Below are 19,226 nucleotides of genomic sequence, written 5' to 3'. Positions count from 1 at the left end.
GATTATGTTTATAATGAAAACGTGCTATAATTGCAATCTTCGTGTGATCAATTGATAACACAACTTGAAAAAAATATGAGAAATAGTAAATATAGTAATTATAATATTAAAGACCTATTAAACAAGTACAACAAGGCCAGAACAAGTGAATTGGAGTTTGAGACTGACTATGGCCCCCTGCTAACAACATACAAGAAGCCCGGCCTCACGAGATCTGGCTCCTCATCGGTAAAGCACTCGTACGACACACAGCTAGTGGAAAAACAAGGAGAATACCGCAAAACCATTAGAGCTGCCGCCAAGCTCGATGTTAACCAAAAGAAAAGCGCCAAAGCGAAAGCAAAATCTACTTACCGCTCCTGGCTAAAATCACATCGAAGAATTCTATACCAACAGGACTCCGAAGCAACACTGAGAGCCATCTGTACAAAAAATTTGAAAGAATTTTGGACATTACTAAACTCCAAGTCATCCACCAGAAGTGTAAACATCCAAAATGCTATTGGCGAAGTAACCTGGGAAAAGTATATAAAGGAAACCTTCAGACTACCTTGGGGCCAGAATCCCTCTATGTTAGAGAGCCAAGATTCACCCTGGGATAAAATTAACGACCAAGAAGAAATCTTCGACTTAATAAACAACTTGAAAAACTCAAGGGCTCCTGGACCTGAAGGTATCACAAACATCGACCTGAAGTCCCATCCGGAAGCCTGGTCCTCCTTCATAAGTCAAGTTTTTTCAAGATGCTCAGAATCAAAATCAATTCCTGCTTCTTGGACTACAGCTACGATTGTACCAATATACAAGAAGGGTGGCATTAACGATCCTGCTAATTATCGTCCCATAGCGCTCCTTGATCCGATAGGAAAGCTATTCGGTTCTTTGCTACTGAAAAGGTTCCAACAGTTGGCCCTGGACGCCGCGTGCAACGATCCATTCCAATCTGGATTCAAAAAGAACCTGGGAACTACAGTCAACATCCTTTTAATAAGCATATTGAAAACTAAAGTGCTTGAAGGGGGGCCTAGGTTACATCTGGCCTTCATTGACTTTTCCCAAGCATTCGACAGAGTTGACAGGACTCTCTTATGGAGTAAACTGAAAAACTGGTCCTGTCCTGAAGCCATATTGAACCCCATCAAAGCGTTGCACACGAACACATCAGTCCGAGTCAGACTGAACCGCCAAGGTTTACTATCAAAACCTATTGCGACTCAAAGAGGAGTCAGGCAGGGGTGTCTTTTGGCCCCCGCACTCTTTCTGGCCTACCTTGGTGACTATCAAGCATCGGAAACCTCTGTGAGATCGTTCCCACCCCGGATGGGTCAACATACTATCAGTAGATTACTCTACGCTGACAATCTCATACTGATTGATCAAACGCCTATAGGATTACAGCGCCAACTTGCCAACTTGTACGACTATGTAACATCTAACAACCTGGAAGTAAACAAAGGTAAAACAAAAATAGTTACCTTGGAAAAAACAACAAAGAAAACGGAAAAACTAAAATGGTTCTTTCAAGCGCCAGAGATCGAAAAAGTCCAAAACTTCAGGTACTTGGGCATTGTACTGGACAACAGCAAAAAAGAAACAGCCACGCAAGAGCATCTAAGAATAAAAACTAGGAAACTTGCTACGCAAGGAAAAGCAATTGACCAGAAGCTAGGCCAATGTTCAACGAACCCAGCAATCGATTTTTACAAAATGAAGGTGGTTCCTGCTTTAACCTACGATACAGAAATGATGATACTGCTCCCGTGCGAAATTTGGCCCAAAATCGAAGCTTATTACTGGCGACCAGTTCTCGGTCTTCCAACTTCTACGCCCGTAGCTTCTATTCGCAGAGAACTGAGTCTTCTGTCCCTTCAAGGGACTCTGAATTGCAACTCCTTAAGACTTTATAGAAAAATCCTGCTCCCTGAAAGTCCACTGCTATATGGACTGACCAAAACAGAACTAGCAGTTGAATCAAATAAACCTGTACAAACCTGGAAGTCATACATCTCAGGGCTTATGAAAGAAATCGAGTGTGACGAAGACGACTTGATCCAAAACCCGGTAAAAATCATGAAAAAAATCAAAGAGTTAGACTGGATCACAACGCTCGCAAAAGTTTCAGAAAATAAACTAACATTCCACTTACCACCAAACACAAAGAAACTGAATGAATTACAGAGATATATCAAACAATTCCCCAACAGAAAAGCAAGAAACTGTATTTTACGAGTGAGACTGAATGTGCTACCTACAAACAAAATCCGAACCATCAGGGGTTTATCAAACTCACCACACTGCAGATTTTTGTCGCAACACAAATGAAAAAGAGACAGTTCGCCATCTCCTCTTGGGTTGTTCAGAAACAAAATCAACCAGGACCGCCTATATGCGGCATTTTTCTTCTGATCCTTCTCTAGACAGTGAATCTTGTTGGTGGTCAAGAATGATTAGCGGGGACAAACCGACCTGGCTAACGGCTACCTCGCAACTTGTGCACCAAATCATAGCAAAATTGGACAGCTTGGCTCCTCCAGAAGAGATCTCTGTAAGCCAAGGTCCTACAATCGTCTCTCCAATACCACGAGACCTCTAGGGAGCCGATGCCCACCTATTTCTTGCAATTGACTTTCAGACCCCTTTTCCCCTTCTGCTCCATCCATGAACCATTAACTCAATCCCCTTCCCTTACCTTGCACACACCTCCTTCACTTGCCCACATTGCTTGGTCTCCAATTCCTTGCCATGCACACCCTTGAATTGCCCATTACGTCAAGGCCATTCCAAACTGTCACTTCTTTCCATTGCCCTGATTTACAGTTAGAAATTAGACCACCTTGATTTGACAGTCAGTGTCTGCCAGACATGACAAGAAGCTATGGTTGGAGTCTTGCTGGTAATTGTTGTTATGGAGTCAGTATTTCAATAAAGAAAAGTGAAATAATGTGAGGGAGCGTGGCTTTTTGTGCTCCCACGTTGCACTTTCTAGGAAAGTCTGCTGCATAGTTCAACTCACGGAAGGAGAGGGAGAGAACCGCAAGGGAAATGTGCCTTGGACCTGGTAATGCAGAGAGAGCAAGAGTAGCCTATTCATGTGTGTTTTCAAATAAGGTGGCATGTGTGTGTGTGTTTCAGTACTGAGGCTGGGCTAATGTGTTTGAGTGTATTTGTGACAGTGTAAAGTACAGGCGGAAGGATGTATCTGGGCTCATATGACTTTGTATCTATATTTCCGAATCTTGTGTTGATTTGCATGTGTGTCTTTTGTCAGTCACATGGGAAAGGAGTGTTCTGGACAAGACAATGAAAAATGATCACAGACTTAGGGGTCATTCAGAGAAGGTGAAGGTAAAAAATCCAAACTGGCCAAAAATGTTTTAAATCCTTTTTGTTACTGCGCAGGACTGAAGCACAGGTTCTTCCCTTCAATAGAATGAAGGGCCATGTTGAGTGGCTAAACATGTGGGCATCTCTGATTGTCTCCTCTCACCACCTTAACCATATAGTTCATAAAAGGGCCAGAATTGAGCCTTTTGGGCCTACAAAATCAACAACATTGATGTGAACCACTACTGTACATAATCTCTATACCTTCACATTGATGCTGACAATGAATGTTTACAAAGCATTGCACATTATCCTCATTGGAGCTGGTATTTCTGCAATAGCACTGGTGGTATTCCAGAAATACCACCTCTGCTGGTGGTAAACTTTGAGTAGGGCAGATTTTCAGAAATACTACTGGCGGTGCTGGCAACTTTCTTCAGGGGTATTAAAAATTCTGCTCCTAGTTTGTAGTCTTCTAATAATTAATAACTGAATATGACAACTTCCTATGTGTGTTTTTCAACTGATAATATAATTGGTGAAATGGGGAAGCAGGGATTTAAAATGGGCCCCCACACATTTTCAGCTGGGTCTGGCCACTATCGTGGTGAGGTGCGCTGTATAAAAGACAAATAACATAACATGTAATATACCTGTCTGAACAAATTAATGTTTTTGGCATCTGCTGTAAATTCCTTTTCATACATTAGTACATACAGACCATCAAAACATTTCCAAGCAGCTTTTACAGTAAGGCAAGCTTTCATTCACTATGGCACATTTTGAGTGCTGGAAACACCTCCGTTAGCTTGTGCTTATAGAAAGCAATGGGGCGCAGTTGAGCTGCAACGATGCACAAGTGCGGCAAGTCAGTATGAGACTTTTATTTATTTATTTATTTTGCATTTATAGCAGCGCACAAAGCCCTCAGGCATCTAGGCATTAGTTATAGTGGAAATGGTGTTACAAGAAATTGTCAAGTGTTACAGAAAGTTGTCACAGTCGATGGGTTGCGAGCAAGATACATTAGCAGCACAAGGTTGCGCAAGTCATAGATTGGTAGGTTACAAGTACAACACATTAGCAGCACAAGGAGGCACAAGTCATAAATAGGTTGGTTGCAGGTAGAATACATTAGCTGCGCAAGTCATAGATTGGTCGGTTGCAAGTAGAATACATTAGCAACACAAGGTTGCGCAAGTCATAGATTGGTCGGTTGCAAGTAGAATACATTAGCAGCACAAGGCTGCGCAAGTCATAGATTGGTGTATTGCAAGTAGAATAAATTAGCAGCACAAGGCTGCGCAAGTCATAGATTGGTTGGTTGCGAGTAGAATACATTAGCAGCACAAGGCTGCGCAAGTCTTAAATAGGTTTTTTGCAAGTAGAATACATTAGCAACACAAGGTTGCGCAAGTCATAGATTGATCGGTTGCAAGTAGAATACATTAGCAGCACAAGGCTGCGCAAGTCATAGATTGGTGTATTGCAAGTAGAATAAATTAGCAGCACAAGGCTGCGCAAGTCATAAATAGGTTGGTTGCAGGTAGAATACATTAGCTCCGCAAGTCATAGATTGGTCGGTTGCAAGTAGAATACATTAGCAGCACAAGGCTGCACAAGTCATAAATAGGTTTGTTGCAAGTAGAGTACATTAGAAGCACAAGGCTGCGCAAGTCATAGATTGGTGTATTGCAAGTAGAATAAATTAGCAGCACAAGGCTGCGCAAGTCATAGATTGGTTGGTTGCGAGTAGAATACATTAGCAGCACAAGGCTGCCAAAGTCATAGATTGGTTGGTTGCAAGTAGAATACATTAGCAGCACAAGGCTGCGCAAGTCATAAATAGGTTTTTTGCAAGTAGAATACATTAGCAACACAAGGTTGCGCAAGTCATAGATTGATCGGTTGCAAGTAGAATACATTAGCAGCACAATGCTGCGCTTGTCATAGATTGGTGGGTTGCAAGTAGAATACATTAGCAGCACAAGGCTGCGCAAGTCATAGATTGGTGGGTTGCAAGTAGAATACATTAGCAGCACAAGGCTGCGCAAGTCATAGATTGATCGGTTGCAAGTAGAATACATTAGCAGCACAATGCTGCGCTTGTCATAGATTGGTGGGTTGCAAGTAGAATACATTAGCAGCACAAGGCTGCGCAAGTCATAGATTGGTGGGTTGCAAGTAGAATACATTAGCAACACAAGGCTGCGCAAGTCATAGATTGGTGTATTGCAAGTAGAATAAATTAGCAGCACAAGGCTGCGCAAGTCATAGATTGGTTGGTTGCGAGTAGAATACATTAGCAGCACAAGGCTGCCAAAGTCATAGATTGGTTGGTTGCAAGTAGAATACATTAGCAGCACAAGGCTGCGCAAGTCATAAATAGGTTTTTTGCAAGTAGAATACATTAGCAACACAAGGTTGCGCAAGTCATAGATTGATCGGTTGCAAGTAGAATACATTAGCAGCACAATGCTGCGCTTGTCATAGATTGGTGGGTTGCAAGTAGAATACATTAGCAGCACAAGGCTGCGCAAGTCATAGATTGGTGGGTTGCAAGTAGAATACATTAGCAGCACAAGGCTGTGCAAGTGATAGATTTGTGGATTAAATAACATTAAGTAGAAACAGGAAGACCCCTTCTGCAGTGACGGCTCAAGCAGGCAAAAGGAGTGGTGAGCGGTGTCCGATTTTCAGGTGCTCAATGTTTAAAGTACTCGGCATTGACTAGTAAAGAGGGACACAAGGGAGAGGCTTGCTGGCAAAGATGCACCCAGCATAGCATAAAGGGGGCAGTAAGCTGGTAGGGAGAGGTAGTGGGGGCTTAGTAAGCACTACGTAGGACTTCATAGTGCTAAGTCGCCCGAGTCAGAGGCAGCATTCCTCTTACCTTTAGTCATGGTGATGTGATAGACGCGGGCATGCACTGCTGCTGTGGTAGATCGCCTATGGGAAGATAGTGGAGTCCTATGTGTGACTTCATTAGATGAGGGGTTAGGTAGAGTGTGCCCGGTGTGCCTGGCCACGCACAGACAGGAGAGGTCCTTTGGTTCGGTCTTTCGGAGAGGGACTGGGCCGGCACAGCCTGCAGGCAGTACAAGTCTTGCGGTGATTGGTTGCTGCCCAGCCAACGAGGCTGGGCATGGTAGAAACTGCAGAGGAAGTAAGAGGCTGCAGGGTGAAGCTGAAAACTGCGGTGGCCATCTTTTCACGGTCATAGATCCGTTCTGAATTATATTGAATCCAAATCCTCTTGGATGCCCCTCACTCGAAATGGGGAGAGGGCACATTGTGGATGAAGGGGAAGCTGGATGGAACTTACCTCGTGCTCCTGCACAGACAGGAGAGGTCCTTTCGTTCGGTCCTTCGGAAAGGACTTTTCGGGTTTAAAGCACTGCAGTTGCCAATGTGACCCCTCCTATGTTTAGGGACTAGTTGTAATGGTTTCCATTGGGTAGAGAGGTACAACGGCCAGAGGCTTTGGTAAGGAGGAGAGCCTGAGGGGGCTACAGCCTCAGATCTTTGGATTGTAGCCCTGGATAGAAGTTCAGGGGCACAACCAAAAGGCTAGCTAGCCCTGAGTCCAGACAGTCCCGACATTAGCTTAGCCCCAGATCTTTTCCAGACCTAGCAACACCCCTGGCTACAACATATTATTTTATTTATATATTTGGAATGTTGTCACACGCTGCATACATGCCAAATGTGTCATATGTGCCTACGCCTCCCCATACACATGCTATGCACCTTCCCCATACAGAGAAAAGCAGGACTGATGGTGGGGGAAAGGCTGGGAATTCCCGCCAAACGCTTCCAGCGTTCAATGAATTACGTGAAAGGCAAACAAACTCCTGCAGACTCGACGGATGCCTGATTTCCGAGCAGCAACAAATGACCCGCCATATCTTGCTCATCAGCCACTCAACCTGAGGTGATGGTGGGCACCCCACTTCCTTTCTGGTTATCAACACCTACCTCGATTTATCTTAAGCGACCCTTCTCTGTTTTCACATGAGTTTTCACACGAGTAGCTCCAAAAACGAGGCAGGTCTGAAGCTTCAGGAGGGACGGATCAACTGATGGTAGGCTGCGCCCCGGGGCGCTTTCAACCATTTCCATGTCTCGGATGTCATCCAACAGCTTCACAGGCATTCAGGTGCTGGATCCCATAGTGTCCTTTCATAGAGCTAGACTACCAGGAAGCACTAGCCAGTATCAGAGTTCACCTCTTGGTATTGACCTCGGATGGGTCAAAAAGTTGCGGTAACATATATGTATCTGTGGGGGGCACCCAACCAACTGAGATGATGGCGATGTTTTTGTCACACAATGCATGACTGACAAACGTGCCCCTATACTTGTATTCCTGCACATCTATGTCAGGGAGAGGTGAGTGCAATTGAATCTCATTAGAGACATCTGGGATCACTGGGGCAGATTTATTGAGCTAAGCTCTGGCACATACTCCAAGATATCCACATTATCTGAAAGTTAAGACCGACTCTATTCCCTCTTATTTAATCGCAGAAACCCTGTAAATGCCTGCAGCAAATCTTTTTACGGACACATCCCTCAACTTCTTCAAGCCTCAGATAATTTCAAATCTTATACACTCATGATAGATCTACTAAGACAAGTCTTCTGGGATGGCACTGACAAGCATGTGCTGTGTCTTGAAAGCGTTCCTCTGTAGCAACGGTCTCCAAACTTTTCAGTGCTTCTAACTAAATCCTCCACCCATCCGTATCACTAAGATATCAGTGGGTATCTTTTTGTATTATCCCCCCCATACCTATTGAAGTACTAAGGTACGAATTGGGTTTGCAATCTCTCCATTCGTTGGTTGTAACCAAAAGGCTTATGTTATGGAGAAAATGCAAACTATCTGGGTCTGCTAACTTTTATGCAGAGGCGGGTGCCGATCTCTCTTGTCCATTTATGTGTGTTTTAAATAATGATATCAAATCTATGATGGAAGAAATTGGTATTGCTAAATGTACTGTAATGAACAAACCCAAAAAATGCAAGAAGATCTTAAGAGGTATGGATTGGTCTCTGACAAAGAGTAAAGTGTTAGCCCCTAAATTGTATAATCAGGTACATTCTTTTTGGACATTTTTGCCGATTATGGAGAATTACTTGATCAAATATCCCTCAAGGAGGTTTAGAAATTCGTATATGAGATTTAGGGCCTCATTACCCGATAGGCGGTGAGCCATGGCGTTATTAGCGCCATGGCTCATGCCGGTAAAATACCGGCACCGCCATGGCGGAAAGGGGATTTACCGCCCCATTCCAAGGTTGGAGGGGCAGTAAATCCCCTTTCCGCCATTTCCCTTCCCCATTCCCATTTCTGCCCCATAGGGGTCTATGGGAATGGGGAAGGCGCTAATTATGGCACCGCAATTTTGCGGTGCCATAATTAGCTCCGAGGTTACTTAGCGGGTTGGATTTTAACGCCTGCTAAAAGCAGGCGTTAAATCCCCCAACCCGCAAAGGGACCTCGTAGTAAGGCGGTAGGGATTTACCGGTACCGGTATTTTACCGGTACCGGTAAATCCCTACCGCCATCCGTGTAATGAGGCCCTTAGACTCAATGCACACTCGCTCTATACTAAACATAAGAAATCCCCTGGAGGAAACGAAATGGTGCCGATTCTGTAATGTGTTTGAAACATATGAGACTCTTGAACACATTATGTTGAGATGTCCCCACTTGTTAAAACAAAGAACTGAATATTTTGCAGAGTTATTTGATAATGGTGTTTGCAATGATCCTGAATTTATATGGTACAGAATGAGAAACGGATATTCACCGATTTAGATTATTCGAGTAATTTCCTTTTTAAAAATAGTATGTGAATTAAGTTAGAAATGTTTTGACTTCTGATTTTGTGTTCTATTGTTAGTTCTTTGTTCTTATGTATTTTAAATGAAACGTCTATATTCTGACTGTGAAAAATGTTAGTGTTTTTTTTTCTATCATTACTCTGTTTTTGCGATAACTTTTGTAAAGGTTTGTGATAAACCAAGAACAAATAAACAAATAAAAAATGATCCCTCCTTCACAACTAGTCAAGCCCACATCATCTTCACAACGTCCAGCATTGCATACACGGTAATGATGTAGCGGAGGAGCCAAGTAACGCTACCGGAAGTTCCACCCCTATTCTGTCTATATGTTGGCAACCAGTAATTGCGACATGTGCAAATACCAGTAAAAGTGCCAAGACCGCGAAAAGTCCTTGAAACAAGGCATCCAATGAGAAAACCCTATATGCTTGCACAAAGTAATGAGGATCTTCTGAAGGAAGTTCTGGAAGAAGTGTGAAAATGAATGAAAGAAAGAACTGGTGACGTCACATGTAGGTGATGCACACAGAAGAGATATAAATGAAGTAAGGATATAGACCATCTAGAACCTGATGGCGAAGTAAGGAAGTATGTAACATTTCGCCCCTGCGTAGAGGCACCGAAGAAAATGCAAAACCAATTTACAATTGTACAGACGCAGTAACGCAAGTAGACGAAGTGATCATAAGGCTGGGTATGTAGTGAATAGATTGCGGCGATGCACCAATGTATACACATAGGAATACATAGAATCTGGATGTTCCACAACGCACTTTAGCAAATTTGGACACCATGAATGGAAGAATTGGAAGTGTGGCGCAGAAGAATAATAGCTGACGGCGAAGGAAGATTCGACAAAGGCTTGAGGGCCGCTGAGAGTCTTGTCTTGTACTCGAGAAGATACAAAAATGTGAGACGAAGCTCAGCTCCTGTTTGAGGTATAATGAAAACCGGCAACGGTGCCAAGATTTCTTCATTTAATGGTATTAAAATACAACAAAGAACTTGAAAATGTGGTCTCCAGTCACATGATCGGATGAGAATAGACTTTGCATCGAGCTACACCAAGACCAGAAGACCATGCTTCATTCCCTTTTATTCTGAAGCGCAGTGAGCCTCTGCAAGGCAAAGTTCAAAGGTATTGATTGAATGGCAGACCACATGAGTGATGATAGATGTTGGGCTAATTGGGTGGAGAGGCATGACCAGGCCAAACACCCCCGCACCTGGAGTCACAGTTGCGTGCTGCTAGCGTGCGGTAACTTCCAGAAGGGTACAAGCATGCCAACCAATTATAGAGGGCCACGTATTAAGGAGCCCCATAGTTTGAGAAGCCAATAGAATGTTGTATATTTTCATGACACAGAAGATGACTTGCACTTGGGATGTGCTTAGTTGCCCAATTGACCTTAGAGATCCAATCACGTCCTTGTAGCCCATAGAATGCATATGTATATGTTCCCTGTTCACCAACCACAACCCCCCGTAGGTTTTTCTTATTTGCCACGTAGTACGACGTCACTTATGACGAGTTTTTACTATAAAAGTGTTGTTTTTTTATGAAATGCTTTGAGATAAGTCTGTGCGGCATCCGTTGATGTCCGTTGTACTCCCTGATTAAAAGACTTGTTATTAAAACAGCTTCACCTTTTGCCAACTTCTTGAGTCGGTCTGATTATTGATGTTTGAGGAAGATCTGCATTCCCATCCATCTCAGATACTGTTACCTCGTCTTAAAGGACCTTTTGTCCGGATTCAATGACGGCGAAGTCTCTGGAGATCTCCATCTCTGGAAGCCTCACTAGACTAGCAGACAGTTAAGAGCGTCAAGAAGGAAAGGATCAGGAAAACATGCCTTCTCCGGCTCCGGAATCTCTGGGAGGAGGGTGTTATCTATGCTCTCCCTCTTCTTCTAACATGCCTGAAACCTTAAATAAAGCACTTCTACTTGCTGTACCTGCTGGCTCCAGCGTCTTACCTACATCCTGTGTCATTCTGCTGAAGTAGTAAACTACTAAATTCTGCTCTTAAAAGAACTCCTCTCCGCCCGGTGGCAGCGTTTCTCCCCGCCTATCACCCACTCCCTACTTGCATTGTCCTTTTCACTCCATATTCCCCACCTTATTTTGTATGGTTCTGCATTGCTTTCAAATTCGGTAGGCCCTATATCAATCCCATTTATCCATTCATACAGACATGCGTATGTATAAGTGTCTGCATTTTTGATTTTGATAGGTTCAGTCTTTCTTGGATAACAAGCAGACAAATGTTCCATAATACATTTTGTTCTATGTAGTGCAAAGAGGGCCTACATAAAGCACCATAAAGCGTACAGTATCTTCTTGAACAATGTATGAATAATGAAAAATGTGTCTTTAGCATTGTAAGTGAAACTGATCAATAATCCTGCAATTCAGGGGTTTACAATCTTTGGCTCTCCAGATGTTTTGCACTACAATTTCCATCAGCGTGAGGGGTCATGGGAGTCATAGTCAAACATCTGGAGAGCCGCTGGTTGCAGACCCCTGCTGTAATTGATCTTATGCTGCAACGTCAATTCCCAAATAATCTTTGATCAAAAGCGAGCTCTATATCTGTCCAGCAATCTAGAAATATTTCTCTTCATTCTATCAATTCTTATTCTCAATTCTGTATTTCTTTGAAGAATGAACTTCTTCAGTCTCATGGGTGATCCTAATTTTCCTCCTGTTGTAAACTATTTCATTTAATTGTACCGATTATGATTTTATGTGCAGCACTTTGGCTTGAAGCGCTATATGAATTACAAATAAAATACAAAATACAAATGCAAACTTTGATTTGTGAGGCAGAACGGAACCCGCCAGGTCCTTCCTGCTGCACCCTGAGCTGTAGTGCTGAAGTGCTCTTGCCGGTCTGCTGTCTGCACTTTTATAAAGGAGGGAGGGAGTGGCGGGAGCCTGTGACGCAGAACAATGAGGAGAAGGGCTGAGGCGGCTTTGGACGTGGCCTGGAAGCTGCACTGGGTAGAGCTTAACCTTGGATAGAATAGATCTGTGTGGCTGGGGCTCCAGCCAGCAAGTAAGAGCCGGTGTCATGTCATACACCCCTACATATCAAAAAATCCCAGCGGTAGGTAATTCAACACCTTGTTAGGGAAAGGACGGCAGATGGCCTACCTAAAACCTTAGGCGCAGTGTTTTTACACAGCTGCATAGTTCTTCATCAGGATTTGGACCAAATGAGGAAGGTGTCAAAGTTTTGCTTTTTCAATGTGTGAAACCACAGTGAGTAAGTCCCTGTGCCACGTGATTGTGGTGGCACGCGCGTGCCGCGCAATGCAAGGATAGTGCTGCATCAATAGATCACAATGCCGGTTGCATTTTCCTGGCAGTGGTGTCCCTCTTCTCAAGAAACACAGCTTCAAACTTTCCCAGCATCCTGACGTCAATGGCATGGGCCGCACTCTTATTTTCAGTCTTGCTGTCTCAGTATATGCACTCTTTCACCTCCCACATCAGCACCCATCATACCGGCTGCACATGACAACAGGCCCTTCCTGGAAACAGAAAGGCCTTGTGTGTATCCAGGTGGGGGTGAAAGACACCTGTGGGGGCTCTCTGGTATTAGTGTTTACTTTGGCAGCCGGCATGCTATAGACCCACACAATAACACAATCTACGGTTAATCCTTTTTGCATCGCAAACTGGTATCCAATCCTATCAGCTAATAAATGTAAAGGTCCATATTGTAAAAAGCGCTTCATTTGATCTAATATCAGATTTGACAGTAAGACTGTCTGTTCCCCCTGTTGAGGGGAAGGGGTCTCCTTGGGAGCAGGCACCGAGGTTGTGGCTGTGAGGGGCTGCTCCTGCACCTGCAATGCCCGACTTCTCCTACATCTTTCCTCTTTGCTCTTACCAGCTGCTGGAGTCCTGCCAGGACCTTGGCTGTTGCATTCTCATGAACTGTACATATGAATTTGGGATCCTCCTGGCAAGCTTGGGATGAATGGGGGGTTTCACAAGTGTGTCAGCTATGGGTTCTATCCCTGGGCATTACTGTCATTACTTTGAGGGCACAGATGGATTAGTGAGATGGGGTATCCTCTGTGTGTCTTCTCCGGGGGCAGGGTCATGGAGTGGGTGGTGGCAGTTAGCCCCTAGCATCACCCCATTGCCATCATCTAGCCTACAGAATGGGACTTTGTCACATCTCCACATATTTTATGATAGTGCTTTCAGTGGTATTACACATAATGTGGGGCCCCCTGCTAACTATGCTGCGCTCCCCACTCAACCTCCTCAACAAGGTATGGGCCGTGCCACACAATCACAATGATCAAGCTACTGCAGGGGCATGCCACACACCGCACTAGATGAATGAGGTAAGTCTGCCTTTTGTTAAAAATGCAAATCTTTCGCCTAGAGTAGAAACACGATGTTGTGCCAGGCTCGTAGCACCCAAATGCATCTGTGCCTGGGCAGTAATGTTATGTGTAGTAATGATACCCTAAGTAACGCAGGGTAACCCAGACATGGACCCCTTGCTTACTGTGCCTTAGAGAGGGTCAGCTAAACCTCACTCAGGAGAACCAATAAGGCCGAAACACGTTTCTGGGGTTGCTGATGGTACTCTTGTTCAGAGGAGAATTGCCTAGCATTCCGGCTCAGGACTACCAGACTGATATGCAAATGGATATTTCTCCTCTGTGAAGGGTGCAGCGAGCCAAAACATGGTCGTAGACCCTCCTGAGTGGGAGAAATTCCATAGAACAGGGTATTTGACCCATGCTCATTTTCAGTAGAGGGGCTCTCCTACCCTTCTTTCAACCACCTCCTTCTGACTACATAATGACCCTCCTCCCACCATGTAAGAATACTCATGTTGACTTTGCCCTAATTGCCAGTACAAATGCAATGCCACAGTAATGAAACATATCCTTGCTGGCTGCATAAATGCCTTTCCCCCACCAGTGTGAGAACACGTTATGTTGGCCTTGCCCTTAAGGCAAGTAAAGAAGGCCATGAAACAGTAAGAACATTTCCAGGCTGCCAACCGCAAATGTACAATAAACCCCTCACCCCAACCACTCCTAGGCTTATTAACACTAGGCAAGTTGGCGCTCCCCAAAAATGCCAGGAAAACATGCCATGTCACTGTGAGACACAGCTATGCTCCAAAGCTCCTGGGCCCGCACGCATGCATACCAATGCATCCACCAGTCACTCATCCAGAACATTGGCCCTCATTACAAGTCCGGCGCTGGACCATGGTGCTATTAGCAAATTGCGGCACCGTACTTAGCACCAGGGTCACTTTGCGGCATGGGTTTTAACGCCTGCAAAAAGCAGGCGTTAAAACCCGGGGCCTTATTACAAGTCAGGCGTTAAGGGTTTAACGGCGCCGACACTGCATTCTGCACATGCGCATCCAGAACATTCACACTGCATTTGGCCCACGTGCACTCAGAACATTAACTCTGCATTCACACAGAAATGAGAACTCTAAATCATATGTGCACCTACACAGACACACCCTTGCATGCCTACATACATAAACATACAATGCCCTTGGTTGCAGACACAGATACACACACCCAAATACTTTTTCTTACATGTTTCATGACCCGATCAGCTCTGGACTCAATGCTCCTCTCCAGGCCTAGGCTCCCATGCTCCACACAGACCGGAAGCAGGAAGAGTTTCCCGGTTCCATACATGTGCAGTGGAGCCGTAGCGCATCCATCTCTAGTCGCTGCTGCCACTGCTGCTCAACTCGGCCCTAGACTCTGACTTTAGGAAGAACTTATTTCTTTCTAAGGTCAGCGTGCTGAGGGCCCCGCCAAGTACATGGGGGAGCGGGCCCGCACTGCGCCGCAAGGCATGGGGGGCGCGCCCTACGCAAATGAGTCCCTTCTCTGCTGTTCCAAAATGTACTAGACAGAAATAATTCTGCATTGTCAGCAGCATGCCCCATTTTGAATCATTGGTGCTCGTGGACACAAACTTTCTAATGGGCACTGGACCTTGCATGGATGGTTCTGGCTGCATGCTATCTTAAGCGACCTTGTTAAACACTGTATATGAAATGTATTGCTAGTGGCCCAATAGTTTATAAATATTTGGCTTAATAGTCCCAAAATATAGTCTTAGGGTGGATACCTTCTGGGCACCCCAGTAGGCCTGCTCACTTGTTCAGGTTCGTGACTAGTTGAACCACATACATTTTTGAAAGCTGAGAAGTTCTGGATTTATCATGAGTCATTCTAGAGGCTGCCTAGTTCCTTCATAGTATTAGACGCAGTTGTGGTTGTGTGCTTATTCTAGTATGTACAAACGTACACTTGCCACTGTGTCTGGAATTTGTGTCGACAATTTTTTTTAAAATAAATTAATAATATTTTTTTTAAAAATGTCGAATTTTTTTTTATACGTTTTTTATTTGAAATGGGGGTTCCCCCCCAAACCCCCTTTTTTAATTTTTTTTTGTTTTACCCATTTTTTTTTCTCCCGGACCCCAAAATAAATATATCATTAAAAAAATGGAATTCGAAATTTTTTTTTGACATTTTTTCGAAAAAATTGTCATTCGACATTTTTTTTCTCGAAAAAATGACTGACCACCGTTGATTCTTTATCCAGAATGTTCGCAGTGACTGTCCAGAGCATGTCTCAGTGACAGATGGCCAGCCTTTCTGTGCAGCCCAATTAGGGCAGAGTTCGGCCCACTTCAAGCTCTGGATGCAGTGTTTTTTCATAGCAGTCCTCTTCGCCCAGGGTGTAATCAGATGATGCAGGTGCCATAGTTTCGCTTTTACAGTGTGTAAAACCACAGGGAGTGTCCCTGTGCCCCCTGCTTGTGGGCGCATGCACAGAAGTCTCATCTTCCAGGCAACACTGTCCCTCTTCTCTCCAAACGCAGCAACAAACTTTCCCAGCACGTCAGCGCAACGGGCAGGCTCTCTCTATCTCGGTTACTTCCTCCCTCTGTCTCTCGCCTGCTCGTGCTGTCATGCTACTTGAAACCTTTTACCTCTCACATCCGCACCCATGGCCCTGACCGCTCATCACTTGCAACCTAGATCTTTCCTGGAACCGGAAGAGCTTCGTCTCTGTCCAGTATGGGGCCAAAAACTCCTCTGGGGTCTGTACTGTGGTGGTGAGTGGTCGAAGTGTATGAAAAGAAGTAGTGGAGCTATGTTCCCTGCTGGCCTGCTCCCCGACAAACCCCATTGCCACAACCTCTCCCACACACAATACACCCCCCCCAAACACTTGCACCTGATGTTTAAGGGAACGTTCAGTGCAGTGCACTGAAAGTGAAGGTTTCAACTTCTTCCTACACTTTCATTTAAAAGAAAACCATTCCGGAACGGTTTCTTTTTAAAATAAAAGTATAGGAGCTGTACAAAGTAATTTAAAAAAGTATAGGAGCACCGGTCCCGACAGCTCCCGACAGCTCCCGACCGCTCCCGCCCACTTCGACCACTACTAGTGGCGTGCTGGTTTTGGAATTCATTTGATCTATTTCAGTATATGGTGTGTGCTGCTCATAGCAATATACGCACAAGCTATCGATAACATGTATCGTTCATGTTTTGCTTTGTAGAGGGACATCTGATCTTATCAACAAAACAGATGCAATGTGCATTACTGTCAAGGCACTTCTCTCATCAACATCTACTATGTTTATTCTACACGTATTGCCCCTCATCACACTTCTCCTGCAGCAAAGAAATACATTGTATTAGCAGAGAACAATATTTTGTATTCTTTAAAGAGGAAAAACACCCTCTGGGTGCAGAGGTCATGACCCCTGGCCGTATTTTGCACATCTGGCCATGGCCAGTGTGTATAAGCTGAGCTGGGGGACATTATTCAAGTCGTCTTCTTTGATGTTTGATTGCAAGAAATGTGTCTGAGGATGTCATAGTCCCACACTTCCCTTAATCCTGCCTGGCATGTTATTTGTATTAACTTTATCGCTGTAATTGTCATTTTATTGATTGAATTGTATATATTTTAGAGAACAATATAAAAGGTTGTTGTTGCTATCTATCAAAAAATTGAAGTGTAAAAATGTCGGGAAAGCCCACATTTAATATAATGTAAAATTACACGCTAAACATATAACATGATATATTTTAACATAAAACAACATTAACACTTAACATGTTGGTTTTATTGTAAGTTATGTTTGGTGTTAATATTAGTTTTATGTTACGCTTCGGGAGTAATTACGAGGTAAACCGTAACTTTGACATTTTTCAACATATATAGAAGATTTGCCCTTCCCATTGATTACCTGTGTTTTAAGGCAGCGCTGGGCAAATTGTTCGTGAATTACGTTGATCAATTGTGTAGGTGTCCCAAGGTCACATTTATATGCATATTACTTTCTGTGTTCTTTGTGTGTTGTTTTGTTGGCATGAGGGTACACTTTTGCGAATGAAGCTGACAGAGAGATAAATGAAATATTCACGCTGGGGGCGTCAAATAACATTTTGTACTAATTTAACATGAATTGACTGGTTCACACCAAATAGACTGAGTGGCTCATAATTGCAGTTTGATTTGTTTCGCTTTGGTTCGAGAAGCCTTGACTTTTGTTGGAGCATGGTGTGTTTTACATTCGTGCAGATAATTCTTTGTTTATTACTCTATCTTTTTTCGTTTTGGTATAGTGTTTTATAGGCTAGTCTGATGTTTAGTAGAGACCTGGATGATTGGATGTTTCTGAGCATGTATGATCATTTGTATCCATTTTTCTATGTGTGTATTTATTTTTCCTTTTAAGTTACAGTGTTTTTGTACACGTGCTCTTTTTACTTGTGCAATAAGAACATTGTGCACAGAGCTTATTTTGGTCACTAGAATGTATTAGGGAAGTTTGAAGTAAGGTTGGTGTAAGACCATTGATGTATGAAGGCCCTTGTAGATTTGCAACACTTGTTTGTTTGACATTGCCACAGAGCAGCGTGACCTGCTATGAAGAAGAATAGAGACATTTAAATTCCTCATTTTGTTGCTGTTGAACTTTTTCTTTGCACTGGTAAATTGGTGAATAATGACATAGACAGCATTTATTTTCTGTTTATTAGTAGTATGTTTAATTTTTTTTAATGTTGAATAGAAATTGTGTTTCTTGTTTTTTTTTTTTTTAGATCACACTTGAATTGATGTAGCTGTGTTTTTTCCAGTCCTTCTCCGTTCCTACAATGCGGTTTGGGCATTTTAAACAATAGATGCGACTTCGCTGTATTCCTTCCCTGTTTGTGAGTGCGCTATTGGCACGGCTGATGGCTCACCAACATAGGATTTAGCAATGGTTTATCTGTGTGTCTTTGCACATAAGTGCACAGGAGTGCATGTTGTAAGATTGTATTTCTTTTTGTATCCTACTATGATTGCAGGAGTTGTCTGAGCGTATTGTGGGATGTGTTTTGGGTGTACAGTTTTATTATTTTGTTTGAAGTTTCATTGAGGAACGTGTTACTGATATTGTTGGTAGGGTGATGTGTGAGTTTGCTGCTGGGGACATGGAGGGGTGTAGGGGTGTGCTCGTTAGCCTGCTCTTCATCGTGGGCAATTGCCGGTACTTGTGTACTGGGAAGGCATAATCTGGAGGTAAACATTTTAGTTTTTTCTTTAAATAATGAATTCTTCTTACCATCTTCATTATTCTCCATGGCTTGTAAATGTTCTTCACTGCAGGCAACGTGCAGGTCATTTAAAGATACATCTGGAAGGAAATATTTACATTTAGGATATGTTAGTATTTTCTTTTGCTAGGCAATTCATGTGTTAGAATTAGCGTGGGCTCTGCCATTTAGACTCCTAGCCAATAAATAGAGAAAAGAGTACATTTGAATGGTTACCTATTGAGTGTTTAATTTACGAGGGTTGTGTGTGTACATCCATAAGTGTTCGGTTATTGTGGACTTGAGGTTAGCTGATGAGATTTTTTGGGCCATGCACTACTTTAGCCTATGGCTCACGTGGTGCTGAAAATACAGAAAGCAGACATTTCTGAAATATTATGGCAAATACGTGCATATTAAATTC

This window comes from Ambystoma mexicanum, chromosome 2q (assembly GCF_040938575.1).
Source record: "Ambystoma mexicanum isolate Mex_15411 chromosome 2q, UKY_AmexF1_1, whole genome shotgun sequence".
NCBI lineage: Eukaryota > Metazoa > Chordata > Amphibia > Caudata > Ambystomatidae > Ambystoma > Ambystoma mexicanum.
The sequence above is the reverse complement of the archived record's forward strand: the minus strand, read 5'-3'. Positions refer to the sequence as shown.